Source organism: Elephas maximus, chromosome 6 (assembly GCF_024166365.1).
Source record: "Elephas maximus indicus isolate mEleMax1 chromosome 6, mEleMax1 primary haplotype, whole genome shotgun sequence".
Classification (NCBI taxonomy): domain Eukaryota; kingdom Metazoa; phylum Chordata; class Mammalia; order Proboscidea; family Elephantidae; genus Elephas; species Elephas maximus.
This window is the reverse complement of record NC_064824.1, coordinates 131,657,436-131,676,582: the sequence shown is the minus strand read 5'-3', so window position 1 is coordinate 131,676,582 and position 19,147 is coordinate 131,657,436. Positions and strand designations below refer to the sequence as shown.

General features: G+C 40.1%; 1 protein-coding gene and 1 pseudogene across 1 annotated transcript in view; one reads left to right on the top strand and one right to left on the bottom strand.

Moving 5' to 3' along the window:
* Positions 1 to 19,147, top strand: part of PID1 (phosphotyrosine interaction domain containing 1) — a 261,404-nt gene that overhangs the window by 62,980 nt on the left and 179,277 nt on the right. The gene's annotated exons all lie outside the window — the stretch shown is intronic.
* Positions 9,851 to 10,508, bottom strand: LOC126078178 (microsomal glutathione S-transferase 1-like; annotated as a pseudogene).

Here is a 19,147-nt window from a genome sequence, read left to right as displayed (position 1 = left end):
AAGGGGTTTTAGAAAATACTAGTTAATGCTATTTGCAGCAGCGGCTATCAGCAGCCATGGGATGCTTGATGAAATTTTAATTAAAGTATGCTTAATTAAATTCTATTGGCTGAAAGTAAATGGAAAAAATGCTTAACCCTACTTAACTGTTTTCGACAAGCATTCAGGTGTCCTGCCTGGAGGGGTTGCTGCTGTTGGCAGATTACAAGAGCCCGTCTGGAGAGGCAGATCTTAGCTCCTGAGCCTCCAAGGTTCCCTACTGGTGCATAGCGCCATATTGGCACATAGCATTCAGTCTCTTTTATAACGTTTCCAACAGAATATCTGCCCATACAGAAATGAAGTTCTAAGAGGAAAAGCTACATTCTTTGGATTTTTACTTGTGTAGCAAAAGGTGTTGAAAAGAGTGCCTGGAAATTTAGTCTTCTGACTTCTTTCTTTCTGAGTTTTTGTGCCATACCCTTCCTTCCAGTTCAGAATTTCAACCTCTACTCCATGCCTTTCCATATTTTAATCATTTCTTTTTAAGCTCAGTTATTCCGTCTTCTAAGGAGCCCTGGTGGCACAATGGTTAAGCCCTTGGCTGCTAACCGAAAGTCTGTGGTTTGAACCCACCAGCTACTTTGCAGGAGAAAAGACCTGGTGATCTGCTCTTGTAAAGATTACAGCCTAGGAAACTCTATGGGGCAGTTCTACTCTGTCCTACAGGGTTGCCATGAGTTAGAATCAACTTGAAGGCACACAACAGCAACATTCTCTCTTCCGATACCAAACCTTCTCGAGGATTACCTCAAGTGGGAAAAAGGGCAATAGGTAAAGATTTAGGGAAGGAGGCTTTATGAAAATTAATCACCTTATTCTTTAGGGCTATTTTGTAGTTTGAAAAAAAAACAAAACCAAAGATTATGTGGGAGGATTTTTCAAAATGTTTGTAGCGTTTCCCCTGTGGTAACCTTTCCTTGATAGAAACGTCATGGTGGCCTGTTATCAATTTCATTTTAAGTACCTGTGGGAAATGCTCTGGGAAATCATAATTTCTTCCCTTCAGCAATTTACAAATAATAACTAAGCTGGTCTGAATAGGCATGCAGGAGTTATTGTTATCAGAATTAAAGATGAACCTGTGTAGGAGAGAAAAATGAGTAACATTCCACTCATGTTTAAATCAAGGACATTTTCAGGATGATGAAAGATTACTGGAAACTCTAGTGGCGTAGTGGTTAAGTGCTACAGCTGCTAACCAAAAGGTCAGCAGTTCAAATGCATTAGGCACTCCTTGGAAGCTCTATGGGGCAGTTCTACTCTGTCCTATAGGGTCGCTATGAGTCGGAATCGACTCAACAGCAACAGGTTTGGTTTTTGGTTTTTTGGTTGAAACCTTACTTTTCTCCCTAGGATGAGAGATTTTTGAGGCTGGATAAATACTACGTTTTGTATGTATAGTATATATAACTCATATGTTATAATTTGAGGTTACATTAAATTTTTGAGGCTAAGTTGCAGTACCTAATAGGCCCTAAAATATAAAATGGGTAAAATACTATATTGTTGTTGTTAGGTGCCGTTGAGTTGGCTCCAACTCATAGCAGCGCCATGTATAACAGAACAAAATGTTGCCTGATCCAGCACCATCTCCACAGTGATAGGTATGTTTGAGTCCATTGTTGTAGCCACTGTGCCAATCCATCTCATTGAGGCCCTTCCTCTTTTTTTGATAACCCTCTACTTTATCAAGCATGGCCAACATGGCATTAGGCATTGATTGGATCAACAATCAATGCCCCTGGAAGCAGAAGTCAAGAAATCAAAGGATGTATTGCACTGGGCAAATCTGCTGCAAAGGACATCTTTAAAATCTTAAAGATCAAAGAAGTCACTTTAATGACTAAGATGTGCCTGACCCAAGCCATGGTATTTTCAGTTGCCTCATATGCATGCAAAAGCTGGACAATGAAAAAGAAGACCAAAGAAGAATTGATTCATTTGAATTGTGGTGTTGGTGAGGAATGTTGAATATACCATGGACTACCAGAAGAACAAACAAATCTGTCTTGAAGGAAGTACAACCAGTATGCTCCTTAGAAGTGCGAATGGTGATTCTTTATCTCACTTACTTTGGATATGTTATCAAGAGGAACCAGTCCCTGGAGAAGGACATTGTGCTTGGTAAAACACTATCGAAGTTTGTTTGTCCAAACTGAAGTCCAAGGCCATGTTCTTGGACACTTGGTGAGTCTCTTTCATGTGGTGATTCAGGGACCCCACTTCTTCATTGTTGTGTTTTCACTGCAAACATTTGCATTGACTTTTAAGCTACGCTGTGTGCTGATTGGGTAAAGATTGCAGCCAAGAAAACCCTGTAGAGCAGTTCTACTCCGAAACGCTTGGGGTCACCATGAGCCAGAATCAACTCGATAGCCACAGGTTTGGTTTTTTAGTTTTTGTGGTCTCGTTGTTTGCATTCAGGAAGCTCAAGGGGAGAGAGAGCGTGAGGAAGCATGGATGCTTTTTTTATTTAAGTCTTCTCTCACAAGAGGCACATGCATCCTTTCTGCTCACTTTCTGTTGGGTAGATCACAGTCATTCCTAATGACTGAGGAAAACGGTACATTACTGTTGAAGGAGGAGTGTGGTATAGCCTACTGGCTAGGAAGGAGGAGACCCAGAGTCTGGTGGTGGTCAGCATCCCTGACATGGAAACCATCTAGATGAGGGTTGACAAGCCATTGGATAGCAAGCTGCATTTGCCTTCCTGGCTTATTTCCTTTGACTGATACGTGTTTGGAGATATTTTAAATTGCAGCTAACACCAAACGATCAGGAGATTTCACATAAATATCTGGACTTCTGCCTTCTTTTCAAAAATTGGACTGTCTTGCAGGTTTAATCCCATTTTCTTGCTTGCCACTCTTGACTAGAGTTGAGCAGCAGCCCTACCTTTAGAGTGGCACGTGTTCTTTGTCTGCCACTGTCTTGGACACTCCCCATGACTCCAACCACGAAGGCCAGGTCTCCGTTGCCATTTGTCACCTTACCCCCGGCCTGCATCTCTAATTCTTACTGCCTGTGTGACTCCAGGAAGCATTCCTTTGTGACTTCTCATTTAGAGCAGCTTCTTTGTTTTACACTCAAGGAGATGGAGCCCAGAGAGAGATGGAGGAATTTGCCCAAGGTTCCATAGTCTGTTAAAGGCAAATCCAGATTTGGAAGCCAGAGAATTGATTTATAGCTCAGGTCTGTGTCTGTCTAATTCTCTCTCTCTCCCTCCTCCCCTCCCTTCCTCTCTCATTATAACATAGGAGTCATAGGACCCACTTTGACAGACAAGTCCAAAAAAAGTATTCGGTTGGTTTGGAAAGGTTTCAGTGAGTTTGTATAATTGCATATGCTGTAAGAAAGAAAGAAGGAAGGAAGGGAAGGGAAGGAGGGAAGGAGAAAAATGAAAGAAACAGTGAAGAGAATGCATAATAATCTTTTGAAAAACTCACCTGGGTCTCTGCATAAAAACTTGGCTGCATTCTGCATAAATATGTTTTATAAGCCCTGGAGTCCCTGAGGTGGTACAAATGTTGAGCACTAGGCAGTTAGTGGAAAGGTTGCTGGTTTGAGCCCACCCAGAGACACCTCAGAAGAAAGGTCTGGCCCTCTACTTCTGAAAAACCATGAGTAGTAGTCGACTTGATGGCAATTAGTTTTTATTCTATTCTAATCCTCTAAAATGAGAATGTAGGAACATATGTTTCTTTTTGTGACCATTGTTATTGGAATCAATTATACGTCCAAGGCAAGCCAGATGGGAAATGGTAAAAGATGCAAGACATAGTGGGGATCTGATGGGAACATCCTTCCCCTCTGATTGAGCAGCATGTTCATAGTGATTTATGAGGCTGCTGCCCTGGAGATGCACTGAGTGACTGGACAGTGACTGAGTCCTCACTGTCCAGTCACTCAGGAGATAGCCTGGCAGGGGCTCAGTCACTGAATACGTAGGTTGTCATTGTTGTTGCCTGCTCTGGAGTTGATTCCAACTCATAGCAACCCCATGTGGTAGAGTAGAACCGCCCCATAGGGTTTTCTAGGCTGTAGTCTTTACAGAAGCAAATCTCCAGGGCTTTCTCCTGTGTAGTAGCTGGGTGGGGTGAGACCGCCAACCCTTTCGTTAGCAGCTGAGTGCTTAACAGTTTGCACTCCAGTGCCTAAGTAGGAAGACTCACTGATGCCATCTCCCTTGAGACCCCAGGTCAATGGATTGTTTGTGGTGGTGATTAGGAAAAGAAAAAAATCAGAAATTGAAGCAAAGCTTTACATGGCTTTTGATCCAGAGATGGCTAGAGTTGGGGAATGGAGGATAAATTCAGGGAAAGTGATGCCTCCAGCTAAGCAGAATCATTGTGAGCTAATTGATGGTAATAATGGCGGAACAGTCTTACCTCTTGCAGTTTGCCATTTGCTAAGTGAACCCTGTTGTCGTAGCCCCAGTGGTGGAGGCAGGGGTGGATTAACCAGTGGGCGTATTTATGCACAAGTTTACAGTAAGCAAGGTACGGGATGTGGTGAAAAACAGGTGAAATTGTGCACTTTGGATTAGTAAGTAATCACAATTAAGCCTGTGCGTACCTTGTTGATTGGGTAATTTGTCTCTGGGAGGAGGTGGTCCGGCATCACCTGGCATCATCGTGTGTGAGGTACCTGCAGCTGTAAAGGTGAAGGCGATGGTTCCCCATCCTCCCTGCAGATTGGAATCACTGGGGAAATATTTAAAAATACGGATGTCAAGATTCCATCTCAGATCTCTTGTATAGGAATTTCTAGGTGGAAGGCAGGGGAATCTGTATTTTTATCAAGCGATTAGGCAATTTGCTACAGGGCTGGCAACCCGTATCTGAGAACCACTGGGCTAAGCGATTTGCCTAAGGATGAATAGATAATTAGTAGCAGAGCAAGGATCTAAACCCATTTGGGTCTTTTCCTCCAGACTGAGCTCATTCTACTAGAGCCAGGGATAGACTGGGTAATGATGAATAATAATCAAAGGCAGCAAGAAATAAATATCCTTGAGGACCTATTGCGCTAAAGCACTTAGTTTATCCTGTGCTAACACCAAATCAAAAATTCCAAGCCAGTCCCGTTGCCGCCAAGTCAACTCCAACTCATGGTGACCCTGTGTGTATCAGAAGTAGATTGCCAGGCCTTTCTTCCAAGGCGCCTCTGGGGGGACTTAAACAGCCAACCTTTTGATTATTAGCTGAGCATATTAACTTGTTTGCACCATCCAGAAACGTGCTAACACCGCAAGGTAGGTATTTTCCATTCCCATTTGCCAGTTCAGGATACTGAGCCTGAGAGAAGTTCAGTACCTGTTTATGACCCCAAAATCTTATTTAATGGAAAAGTAGATAGAATACAAATCCTGGTCATCATTGGGGGCCTTCCCCTATACCAGTGCTATCCATGTATTCCTCTAGGTTTCTAGATTTCTTTAAATTTTGCCCTATATTAACAGCCATTTAAATTATAGCTTTACATTTTATGTTCATTGATTTAAATTAATAATCATATTAGCAATATTGTTGTTGTTGTATGCTGTCGGGTTGTTTCTGACTCATAGCAACTTCATGTGACAGAGTAGCTGTGCCCCATAGGGTTTCCTAGGCTGTTTTTTTTTTTTAAATCTTTAGGGGAGAAGATCACCAGGTCTTTTCTCCCATGGAGCTGCTGGTGGGTTCAAACTGTTGACCTTTCGTTTAGCAGCCAGAACACTTTATATGTATGGGTACTTCTTGTTAGGTGCCATTGAGTCGATTCCGACTCATAGTGACCCTATGTGCAACAGAGTGAAACATTGCCCAGTCCTGCACCACCCTCACAATCATTGTTATGCTTGAGCCCATTGTTGCGGCCACTGTGTCAGTCCATCTTGTTGAGGGTCTTTGTCTTCTTCACTGACCCTCTACTTTACCAATCATGAGACGTCCTTCTTCAGGGACAGATCCTTCCTGATACCATGTCCCAAGTATGTGAGATGTAGTCTTGCCATCTTTGCTTCTAAGGAGCATTCTGGCTGTATTTCTTCCAAGACAGATTTCTTTGTACTTATCCAATGCTTTTTGGTGACGAAGAGGTTTATTATTGAAGTTCTTTTGGGAGAATTTATAAGCTGAATTCAAGGGACTTGTCAGGTCATAGAGAGTCTCTTTAATTTAAATAAGTTTCTTATGCCCCAATTCTTTTTTGTTGTTGTTGTTACTCATATCTCTTTCAGTTAACTCTTAGGCAGGATATCATGAACAATGAAATGCAAAAAATGATATTAATCATTAGCTGTTACCGTTGCTAAGGTCTTCTGTATATTTTTGTAACTCTACAGGTTTTTGTTTACCCTTAAGCAATCGTTCTTAATTTGCTTTTATGAGGAATGTCCCCAGAGTTTGACTTCCAGATGAATCTAAGCAACAAAAAATTGCTTTGGCACATGGTTTTGTATATGCTTGTATTTTTTGGCCCGAGTGAGAGAAATCCACATTTCATCCATAGCACACAGGATCTATTTCGGCATCAGCCTGATAATGAAACGTAATTGGTGTGTAAGCCCTTCATTCTCCAAGTTTTCTCACGGGGCATAATTTGTCTCTTATTTGTCAGGGGTGAGTTCTGTGAGACAACACTGGCATTCATGATGGGCAGAGCAATTGGACTAAAACATTATCATAGCTGAGATTAATGGTCCACTATGGATTTATGTCAAGAATGTTAATGATTTGTTTATGAATGAGTGGGCCTGTCGCATGGCGAAACAGTAGCCTGCAGAGCTGCTGAATGGACGGTTTGCCTGCAGAGAATTCTTGGAGGAAATAAATAGTCTTGACAGGCCTTTTGCATCTCTTAAGTCGCAACTATGAATTGACTTTGGAATATGAAATAGTGGCGTTTACCTTGCAAAATGCTGTACTCACTAGTGCTGATCTCGTAGCTCTCAATTTTTTAGGTATAAGATGGAGAAAGAATATCTTTTTAAGATTGAAGATGTTTGTATTTTCTAAAGGACTATGGGAAAATAATAATTTAATTAAATCTCATTGAGCAAGTCACCGCCGCCCCAACCTGCCCTACCAGATTACATGTTCTGTTTTGAAGTGCTTGTTAGTCCGTGAAAGACATAAACTTGCAGTAGGTTTTAGATGGTAGATAAAAATTAATTATTGTCACTTAGAGTCCAGGAAACAAGAAAAAAAAATGAAGATTATATGATAATTTTCTCTGGCATACACACACACAGTGTGTGTGTGTGCGTGTAGCTTGTGGTGTAAATGGCCATAATGTAGTTTAATGATGTATATCTTAGCTACTTTATAAACGTCTCGTCTTTTCCGGAAAGATGATGTTGGCTTTCTCTTAAAAAGGAAGTTAATGTTAAATATTCTATTTTCATAAAAAAGACTAATTTCTTCTATTTACTTTGGAATGGAATTTGATGTAAGTCAAGTTTTTCTTGAATTTTATCCAAGGGGTCTTAACAACTTAAATACCCAGATCGCTTTCTTATAAAGCGATTCTAATCGTAATCTGAGAAGATTCATACCACACATCTGACCTCTAGGATGGAAACACCTAGACTGCTGTGTAATCAGAAATACCTAGTATTTGTTTATAAAACTTGTCTCTGTGTTTACTAGCTGGGGAGCACCTAGAGAGCTTTCTTCACTCGATCCTTAAAGCAATCCTAGTTGTTCTGTGGTGCTCGAATTCACACCAACTTGGTCCAGACCCCTTGCTCTTTCCATTATGCAGTATACCAGCACAGGAACAAAGTGTGTGTGACCTCACCTGCATGCCCCGCCTCCACTGTCTGTATTGCCCTCATGGTTGTCCAGATGGTTGGGTGGACTTACTGAACACTGTTGAAAAGAAATGGTGGGCACAGGTGGCCTTGCAGGAATCAGTGAACTCCAGAGAACACGAGGTGAACATCTGGTGTGAATCTTGTGTTCCTGCTTCACCTGCTTCTTAAGGAGTCTGTGGTCCTCCAAAGGATGAATTCCTCATCTACCAAATTATTAACTCAGTGCATGTCTAATCATATTGGAAGGAGTGGGCAGGTATTTTTTTTTTCCTCATGGGGCCTAAATTCTTTCTCATCATCATTGTCATCATTTTTTGTGTGTGGTAAACATGATTCTGAAGTTAAGAAACCAGAGTTCCTAAGTATTCACTTGGAAATTGCCCTTCTTCCTCTTCGGTCATGCGCTATGTAAACTCTGCCCCCACTATGAACTGACAGCTCTGGCGATAATCAACAGACATATAGACTTGACTGCTCTGCCCATCCTAAAGTTCATCAACCTTAGAAGGGACTGAGTGCAGGTGTGGTGCGTATCGATCAGGGCTCTTCCAGAATTAAGAGAGGAACATGTATGGTTTGTCCAATTTTCAGCCTTAACAAATTCTACTGTAATACTGTGATGGACCTCAGTAAGGTTACTTATTTACCAGTAGCTGTTGAGTTGATTTCTGACTCATCGCCCCCGCCCCCGCCCGCCCCCATATGTGTCAAGGTAGAAATGTGCTCCATTGGGTTTTCAAAGGCTGGTTTTTCAGAAGTAGGTTACTTTTCTTCTGAGGCACCTCTGGGTGGACTCGAATCTCCCCAACCTTTTGGTTAGCAGCCAAGCACGTTAACCATTTGTACTACCTAGGGACTCCGGATGACATTTAAAGAAAGATTAAGTTTAGATTACAGGGGCAGGCGTACATTACACAGACCTTACCTGAGCCAGGTGCAGTGGAATCTGTAGACACCTAACGCATAGTGGAATGGTGCCTGGAAAGCGCATTCTGAAAATTAGCCATCCTAGCCCAATGCCCCGGATGTTCTGAGCTCATGCCAAACCCCTCCTCTGCCATTCATTTTCCTGGGAATAGAATGCTAAGAAGGCGTTAATAATTCAGGGCAGACACGGGGCTAGTATAGATAAAATAATCATATTTTCAAGGTAATTGACTTGAATTCCAAGAAAAATTCTTTTGAGAGGTTCAAAGAGGGATGCGCATAAAAGCCAAATGGATGCATGTCCTGGATTTGCAGCTCTTTCAGTTCTCTACAACTTCTTGGTAATGAGGATTTTTTTGCAGAGAACTGATAAGAATCTCATCTCCTCAGAAATCTTTATTAGTAGGTAGTTCTGCGGGGATTAGGTACGCTTTCCTCTTTTTTAAAAAACATCTGACAGTTGTTCTCGGTGTTGTCAGGGTACTCTCTGTGAGGGGAGAAACCAGTCATGTAAGTACTAGCTTCACTTCCTTTTTACTTCATGTAACAGTAGGTAGCAGGAAGGAAAAACAGACCTAAATGTATAATAATTGTGGGGCTGCAGCAATGTGTCCTTGATTGGGTGAGACAGGATTTTTCATCTTCAGAGCCAGGATAAAAAAAATACCTTCAAAGCAAAAATGAATATGATTTAAAGGTGTTTCCTCACAGTTTTTTTTAAATCATTTAAATTCTTTATTTCATATGCTCATTTCAACAATATAAAAACAAGTTTAGCATACATGTAATCATTCTTTTTATGGATTAAAAATAGAAAATGTTGAGTGAAAGTTACAAATTGTAATCGAAATCTATAAAAGAGTACTTTAAAAATAAGGCAAAAGATTTAAGAATCATTATGTTAAATTTCGAGTGCAAAGATAAAACAAGAATGAAGGACATTGTTGATGCTAATATTCAAAATGGGTTTTGCTCAATTCTTAAGTCTTGCCACCCTCTAAAACCTAAAAAAGTACTCACTATAAACTGGAAGTACAGAATTCTTAAGAAAAACCAGCTGAATGTTGAGTTTTATGATTCTTCTTACAGGTACCATCTATTCTTCAGCAAACTATAAGCCATTGAAAATGTAACTCCATATCCAACCAAAAAAAAAAAAAGCCAAAACTCAATTTGGCTGGGGAAACCAAAACCAAACCCTTTGCGGTGGAGTCGATTCCGACTCATAGCAACCATCTAGGACAGAGTAGAACTGCCCCATAGGGTTTCCATGGAGCAGCTAGTGGATTGGAGCAGCTAGTGGATTAGAGCCACTGACCTTTTAGTTAGCAGCTGTAGCTCTTAACCACTGTACCACTAGGGCTTGGGAAGGGGTGTCAAATATGCAGTTGTGTGGATATCTGTGCTCCAGCAAAGAGTCTGAAGTGCTGGAGGGCTGTTGAGACATCTGGATCACTCAAGGAATACAGAAGGCCAATGCCAAGAAATGGCATGATATTTTCAAGGTCATTCAGGTGGGTCTTTGTATATGTTCCACCACGCCGTGTGTCCAAAGATACCGTTTGGCATTTTTGCCTCTGCCGTACTGTGCACAGTCTTCTGGGTTGACAAAAACCTTTCTTGCTGATCTATAGAGTGCAGTTGCAGTACTCACAAACATCAGTTTTGAAAGAATGTTTGTTGTAAAGGAGACAAAGGCCATGAACACTTCATTCTCCATTAGTTGGATGAGGTCAACCATTTTTTTTCAATTTTGGTCTGGAATTGTGCATCCGAAGAGGAGTAAAGAGGCAAACCTGGCCCAGGCCTTTTCTAGTTCTTTGTCTCTTGTGAGTCAGAGACCACTTTTAAATGAGAATGCCTAGCGCAGAGGTTCAGGTCAGGGCTGGGTCTACCAATGAAGGTGCTTCAATGACATTTGAATATACGAGAAAGCTTCTGTTTTTTTTTTTTTTTTAACAAATACTCATTTAAGTCCCTCCATGCAGGGTGTCCCAGAAAGTGCTGGGGGTGGAGGATGGGTGGCGGAGTGTGGGGTGGGGCGATGAAATAGCGCTCAAAACCAAATACAGTTCTTCTCTTTAATCTGATAGTTCTGCCAACTTAAAAACCAGTTGTCATCAGGTCGATTCTGACTTCATGGCGACCCCATGTGTATCAGAGTAGAAATGTGCCTCAAAGGGTTTGCAGTAGCTGACTTTTCAGAAGGGATTGCTGGGCCTTTCTTCTGAGGTGTTTTTGGGTGGACTCAAACCTCCAACCTTTCGTTTAGCAACTGAATGTGTTAACTGTCTGCCAGGTGAAGGATTCCTTTTGGTCCCAACGTTTGTTTTACGATTATGTGTAAAACAATCTCAGGTTGTTTTTTGTTTGTTTCATTTTGTTTTTATTGTTATTATTTTTTGGTCTGATCTCAGTGGCAAAACTTTTCATGGTAAAAGATTTCATGGTATAGAAAGCCTTGAAAAAGAAGGCAAAAGTCATCAAGATTCCACTGTTAACACTTTAGTCTCCGGCCTACATTCCGTATTCGTTAGGTACGAATACAGGCACACACACGCATTTACAAAACACACGATACATTCTGCTGTATGACCTGCATAGTTTACTTAATATATTCCATGATAGTTAAGTTTTGTTCTCCATTTTTATTTTTAATGGCCGTGAAGAAATTTAAGGAATTATTAAATGTTTTCAGGAAAATCATGGAATTCTGACGGTGGAGGTAAATTAAGTCCCTGAAAACGAAAGCAGCATGGTTGAACATCCTTGGGGCAAGGCATGGAGACTGTAGGCAGTCACATAAGCAGAGTGGAGCTTGGTGGTGGATGTTGGAGACAGGTCACTAGCAGTGGCGGGGGCAACTGATAAATGACATTCCTGGGCTGGAGACCTCCTGGCAAGGTTGCTAAGTCTTGCCAGAGAGCCTGGTTCTGAATTATTCACTTGACAAGCATTCCTTGAGTGCCTACCATGTGCTAGTATCTGATAATGTTATTAGTTGCCACAGAGTCCTCTTTGACTCATGGTGACTGTCTTAGGCTGGGTTCTCTAGTGAAACAAAGCAAGTAAAACATATAAATATGTATAGAGAGATTTATATCAAGGAAACAGCTCACACGATTGTAGGGTTGGAGCATCCTTGGATCAGGATAGAGGTGTTTCCCAATTCACGGAGCCGCAGAAGCTGGTTAACCCAAGATCAGCAGGTCTTGCTCACAGGCTGTGAAGATCAACGAATCCAAGATGGACAGGTAAGCTGCTAGCTCAAGTCTCAAGAACTGGAGGTCAGACAAGAGACAGCTGCTGGATGCAGAACAAGCCAGCAACCTTGGCAAGGACAGCAGGAAGGAAGTACGTGGCAGAAGGCAGAGAGATGAAGGCTGAGGGGGCTATGAGCTGCCACAGGCCCCACCCCCGCCCGTACCACTCAGCAGATTCCATCATGGGGGTGATCACATATCAAGTTTTAACAGGGAAGTTATCACAACATTATACAACTGCCAAAACACTGAGAATCATGGCCCAGCCAAGTTGACACGCAATCATAACCATCACAGCGACCTTGTGGGTAACAGAATAAAAGGTGCCCCAGTCCTGCACCATCTTCATGATGTTGGTGAGTTTGAATCCATTGTTGTGGCTGTTGTCTCCATCTTATTGAGGGTTTCCCTTGTTTTGTTGGTCCTCTACTTTACCAGACACGATGTCTGGCCATCCTTGATTCTAAGGAACATTCTGGTTGCATTTCTTCTAAGACTGATTTGCTTGTTCTTTTGGAAATCCACAGTGTATTCAATATTCTTCCATACTGGGGAGAAAAACACCTTTCCCTAGAGGAGCTGCTGGTGTGGTTGGGGAGGCAGATACAGTCACTCATAGTTAGGCTGCAGCACAGTTATGCCGCGGCAGAATATATGGTATACAGGGGTTTGGATCAGACTCTCATCAGATGGCGAACTGGTAGCCTAGTGGTTAAGAGCTCATCTGCTAACCAAAATGTTGGCAGTTTGAATCCACCAGCTGCTCCTGGGAAACCACAGGGGGCAGTTCTACTCTGTCCTGTAGGTGAAGGGTTTTTTTTTTTTTTTTGGTTTTCTCAACAGGTAACTGTGGCTTCAGGCAGGGGAGGTTTCCTTTGTAGTATCTATTATGAACAGGGTTCATGTTGACATTAATTCAGCTAGGTATTATTTATTCAGGGCTTTTTTGGTTTAAAAAAAAAAAGTTTTGGGATACACTTCTTGGAAACAGCTCTCCGTATATATTCACTTGTTCACTTGATTATTTGGGCCCTGTAGGGAAGGGAGGGGTAGCCTGATGTGCCTACCTGAGAAATAATTATGATAACTCTTTAGACCATCATGGCCTCCCTTCCTGCTGGACCCAGGATGAGTTGGGGGCAGTGAAGTAGCAGTTACCCTTTAGCTAAATAGCCTCACTAAGGAACCACCAATGAATGTGCCGCCTACTCTTCTCTCAGTTCTCCCTAGGGGTGGAAACAGTGCCTCCTGTTAGAACCAGGAGAAGCTCCTGCTTGGGCGTTTCAAGTTGATCCCCTAAAATTATTCATGAAAATACAGTTCTTTTGAAATTACACATACACATGTTGTTGCATTTGGAGGAACATTTTGCTAATTTATTTAAAAATTAGATTGGATATATAACCTGTGTTTCATTATATAGGCAAAGTGTGACTTGCAGGATTCTGAAGTGGGAGTATTGTTAGAATTGATTGATAGAAAAACTATCCTTAATTTTTTTTTTTAATTAGAATTTTCTCATTAACCTCAAAATGATATATTCCCCGGAACATTAACTTTGTTGTTAGGTGCCATTGAGTTGGTTCCGATTCATAGCAGCCCTGTGTACAACAGAACAAAACACTGCCTGGTCCTGTGCCATCCTCACGGTTGTTGCTATGCTAGAGTCCACTGTTGCAGACACTGTGTCAGTCCGTCTTGTTGAGGGTCTTCTTCTTTTTGGCTGACCCTCTACTAAGCATGATGTCTCCTGATAGCACGTCCAAAGTATGTGAGTCAAAGTCTTGCCATCCCTGCTTCTAAGGAGCATTCTGGCTGTACTTCTTCCAAGACAGTGTGTGGAGCATTAATGAGCACCCTTTAAACTCAGTCATGGAGATAGTTTATAGATTTCATAAATGCAGAACTTCCCTGCTTAAGGAAGCATATGCTAATCAACCTCAGTCCTGCATTTTTTCATGATTTATGTCCTTATTTTTTGAAAGAAAAAATGCTGTTGTTTTATTGCAGTTAACCACACCAGTGCATATTTACGGTTGCTTGTTTGTATTTATATATCCCTTTTAAATTATGAACTCTTCATACCAAAACATCATGGATTTTATTTTTGTAACTCCCTAGAACAGTTGAAAGAAGAATAAAAATTGAGGCGGCCTTATGCGTATAGCTTCTAAGACATATTTGTTTGAAAAGCTAAGGTTGCTTTTTCCCTGTGCCAGTATTTTATAGTCTCCCATTACTTTAAGCCTGAAAGCTATCAGGATTTTTATGTGTAATTGGTTGGATTTGCACCAAGAACTCAAAAAAAAAAAAATTTCATTTCAGTGGTTTAGTGCTATCACCACTGTATAACTGTGGGTTTTGGGCCAGAACACTAGATGTGGAATTGATTGAATTTTTCAGAACTGTCTCTCTCTTTCTTTAATAAAAGAATGAAATGCATTTGAAATGGTTGTCAAACAGTCATACAAGGAAAACCATGATGATTCCAATAAATATCAACATTCCATTATTTGAAGCATTATGAAGAAAGTGTGCAGCCTAGGCAAGGCACTGGTGTTCTCATCCTCTCATGTGGTGACTCTCAGAAATAAAAACAAGATGAATTCTATTAGTTGTCCTGTTAGGATTTAGTAAATACTAAAAAAAAAAAAAAAAAAAAATCATTTTGAATTTGGAGTTGATTTAAGACTTTTGGGATGATGTGATGGAGTAAAAAATATGTTTTGCATGTGGCAAGGACATGAAGTTTGGGGGGGGGGGCAAAGTGTAAGATGGTATGGATTGAATTGTGTCCTCCAGAAATATGTGTTGTGAATCCTAACCTCTACGCCTGTGGTTATAATCTCATTTGGGAATGAGGCAGGATTAGCATAGAGTACGTTTTGAATCAATCTCTTTTGAAATATAAAAAGGATTAAACAAGCAAGCCAGCCAGCAAAGATGGGGTAAAATGGATGCTAAGACACATGGAGATCTCCAGAGAACCAGGAAGCAGAAGCTCAAGAGACAAGGACCTTCCTCCCGAGGTAACAGAGAGAGAAAACCTTCCCCTAGAGCTGGCATCTTGAATTCAGATTTTTAGCCCCCTAAACTGTAAGAAAATAAATTTCTTTTCGTTAAAGCCGATCACTTGTGGTTATTTCTGTTATAGCAGCGTTAGGTAGCTAAGACACATTGCATAAGTGTGTAATTTTTTGCCACCTAACATAATATGTTTAATGTTATTAGTTGCCATCAAGTTGGCTCTGGCTTGTGGTGACCCCATGTATAACAACAAAATGTCGTCCAGTCCTGCACCATCTTCATGATAGTGAAGCCATTAACTAGTAGATTCTTTTCAAGCAGACTAGTGAATTGAAGACAGCCAGACACAGGGTTGGAAGAACAGAAAGGTTTACTCACAGTTTGCAAACTGGGAGGCAGGCAGGGTCTCGTGACCTAAGGCCTCCAGCTCTCTGAACCAGGGCAGATTTGCTCCTTATATAGGGAGTGACATACATATGCAGGAACAGTGAGGGGAGGATCTTCAGTCTTTTGATGCGTGCATAGTCTGCATAATTTTAGTGAATGGGTTTTTACACACGGCTCTAAAAAGACTGTGCGCAGCACTGAAAAAAATGGCGACGGCTCCCCACTGCCACCCCAGGAAGGTCATGTAGCCGGTAGATTCAGAGTCAGTGCATCTGTGCCCTGGGCCTCCTGCCAGAAGACAAGAAACCTGGGAATTAGACCAATCATGGTGAAGTGTTGTAAAAGTCATAACAAAAATGTAGCAAGAGTAGACTTTTCTGAAAAACATTATTATGGGATGGTTAATAACCCTTTCATGACTACCTGCTTCATTAGTTAATATGCTTGAGTCCATTGTTGTGACCACTGTGTATTTCGAGTGGCATCCCACCTAGGGGGTTGGAATCATGTCCAAAAAGGTTTTTCTCTTCCTTTGCTATTTTATTGCATATTTCTGTAAGAGTTTCATCTACCGTCAAAGTGTATAAATTTTGATTTATATCAATTAAATTGATATTATTCAAATTCTCTCTAGACCTTTTTGTCTTCTTGATACCTCAGTTTCTGGAAGTGGTTTATTAGTGTCTCAAAGCACTATATACCTGTCATTTTTTTCTTTGCATCCTAATATATTTCATGTTTTATCTTTCGAGTGTATGTTATTTGGCACATAAAGGTGCATACTTAATGCAGTTTAATTGAGGATAGTGTACTTTGTCAATATGTAATGATAAATGCTTTCACATTGTATCCTACAACTGATAGTCTTACTTTTTGTCTACTGGCTCATGCTTTTATTTTTAACTTGGGAGTGAGTTTCAAGTTGACCTCCTAAAAATCTTAATGAAGATGTAATTCTTTTAACACTACACACGCACAGAGACACAGACACACACAGACACACACACGATATACCAATGTTACTTAGTGCTGTAGTGTTGCTCTAACGTCCTAATGGTAAGGTCTAAGCAAAGCATATAACATGTATGCTTTCTAATCCTCACAAAAATTGTGACAGGTAGCTATTATTAGCTCTATTGTATGGGTAAGGGAAGTGAAGCTCAAAACTTAAACATGACTTGTACAGGTTCACACAATTAGCGATGGTGGAACTGAGGTTTTAAACCAGGTCTGCCTAACTTCAAAGTTTGTCTTCTCAACTACTACCCTGCATTAACTGTGCAGAAATTTTACAAGCAGAATGGCATTGAATAATATGTAGCCCAGTCTCAGAAACTTTAACAAAATAATTTGACCCATTTACATTTGTTGTTACAACTGATGTTTTTAAAATGACTTCAGTCATTTTCTTTTGAGACTTATGTTTTTTATACTTCCTTAAACTGCATATCTTAATAATCTGTATTTAATTATATTTTCTTCAGTGCTGTTTAAGGCAAAGATCATTTTTATCTTTGAAGGCATAGATCTTTTGGTTGTCTTTGAAGAATGTTTCTTAACAATTTAACCTGTATTCCTTTTCTTATCAAAGTTAAGGATGGAACTGTATGTTTTTATTCCCCCTATGTAGTCAATGGTAGCATAGTGGTTAAAAGCTACGGCTGCTAACCAAAAGGTCAGCAGTTTGAATCCACCAGACGCTCCTTGGAAACCATATGGGGCATTTCTACTCTGTCCTATAGAGTCACTATGAGTCGGAATCGACTTGACGGCAACGGGTTTGGTTTTGGTTTTGGTTTACGCAGACAATAATGGTGATACAGTGGTTAAGCACTCAGCAGCTAACCAGAAGGTTGGTGGTTCAAACCTATCAGCTGCTTTGCGGGAGAAAGATGTGGTAGCCTGCACTGTAAAGATTACAGCCTTAAAAACCCTATGGGGCAGCTCTGTTCTGTCCCATAGGATCGCTGTGAGTTGTAATTGACTCGATGGCAATGGGTTTAGTTTTTTTAATTTTTATTTGTTTATGTGTACAATGGAATGCAACAAAATTCTCTTGTTTTCTCCCTCCCTACTTTCCAGTCATTGAAGATATAGCGTAAGAGTTTATACCCAGGTTATTGTTATTGCATTAGTATTTTTGTATTACATACCTACTCTTTCAAGAAATTGTTCTAAGTTTTACCTTCAGCATTGTATCCATATATTAGTAACTCTTTAGATTTACCTTCCTGTTTCACTGGTTTAGTGATCGATTCTGTATCATACCTTTATCATCCCTGAATTCTTAATTTTGATACTTCTCAGTCTGCATCTTTAAGTACATTTATAAGGAAAGAAGAAACATGGGTGGTGTACATTCTAAGTACTTGTAATCTATAGAAATGACCTCTTAGATGGATTCTTCTTTATTTTCATCAAAACTTCATAATGCTGTGGCTAAAAATATAAAAATACATATTTACAAGGCTAGTCGTTGCAACACTGTATTAACGAAAGCTTGTGAACATCTTAAAATATATAAGGAGGAGACCAGTTGAACAAACTTTGGAACATCCATCCTCTGGGTACTATGAGGTTATAAAAAGAAATGAGGAATTAGCTCTAGGACATTGCTAAGTTATGGGAACCAAGGCAGGGAATATTATGTATAGTAGTCTATTGTTTAGGGAAAGGGTGGAGAAATATATATACATATATATATATATGAACATATGAAGGATAAACTAAAGAACTAAAAAAAAAAGGAGGAATGGAATTATTATAGCAGAGGGAAAAGACAGGGTAAAGGGGCCAGGAATAGGAACTAGAATTTTCTAAATACAGAAAAAATTTGTGCAATGTAAATGTTTTACATAATTATAGATAAAATTATATCAAAATTAGGAAAGTAATCTTTAAAACCTGAAAGCAAAATTTTAAAAATGAAGGCAACTCTGTATTAAGTTGATGGTTTAAACTCATGGGAAGGAATTATGTCGAGTAGCTTTAAAATGCATTAATCTAGCTGTACCTTCTAGTGGGATAGAACGTAAAAACAAAGAAATGAAACAAAAAAATCTGCAAAAGATATATTAAACTGTTTTTAGTAATCATCTGCTTTTTAGTAATCTTTTTGTAGTAATGATATTGGCATTAGTATTCTGAGCTGATTTCATATATGTATATGTAACTGTGGGGGTATATATGTGTTATATATATAAAAATCATTGCTTTATTTTAATATGTCCTGTTATACAATATCATATCTTCTATTACTCATTTGTTTTGTCCTGTGTGTCCACACACTCACATACACTAACTGATATATAGTGAGATATGTATTATGTTTTAATTATATGTATTCTGTGTACATTATAACATAAAGCAAATTCGTGTTTATGTTCATGTCATCATTGTTGTTGTTAGGTGCCACTGAGGTTCCAACTCACAGTGACCCTGTGTACAACAGAACTAAATGCTGCCTGGTCCTGTGCCGTCCTCACAATCATTGTCATTCTTAAGCCCATTGTTGCAGCCACTGTGTCAATCCATCTCGTTGAGGATATTCCTCTTTTTTGCTGACCCTCTACTTTCCCAAGCATGATGTCCATCTCGAGGGACTGATTCCTCCTGACAACATGTCCAAACTATGTGAGATGCAGTCTCGCATCCTTGCTTCTAAGGAGCATTCTGGTTGTACTTCTTCCAAGACAGATTTGTT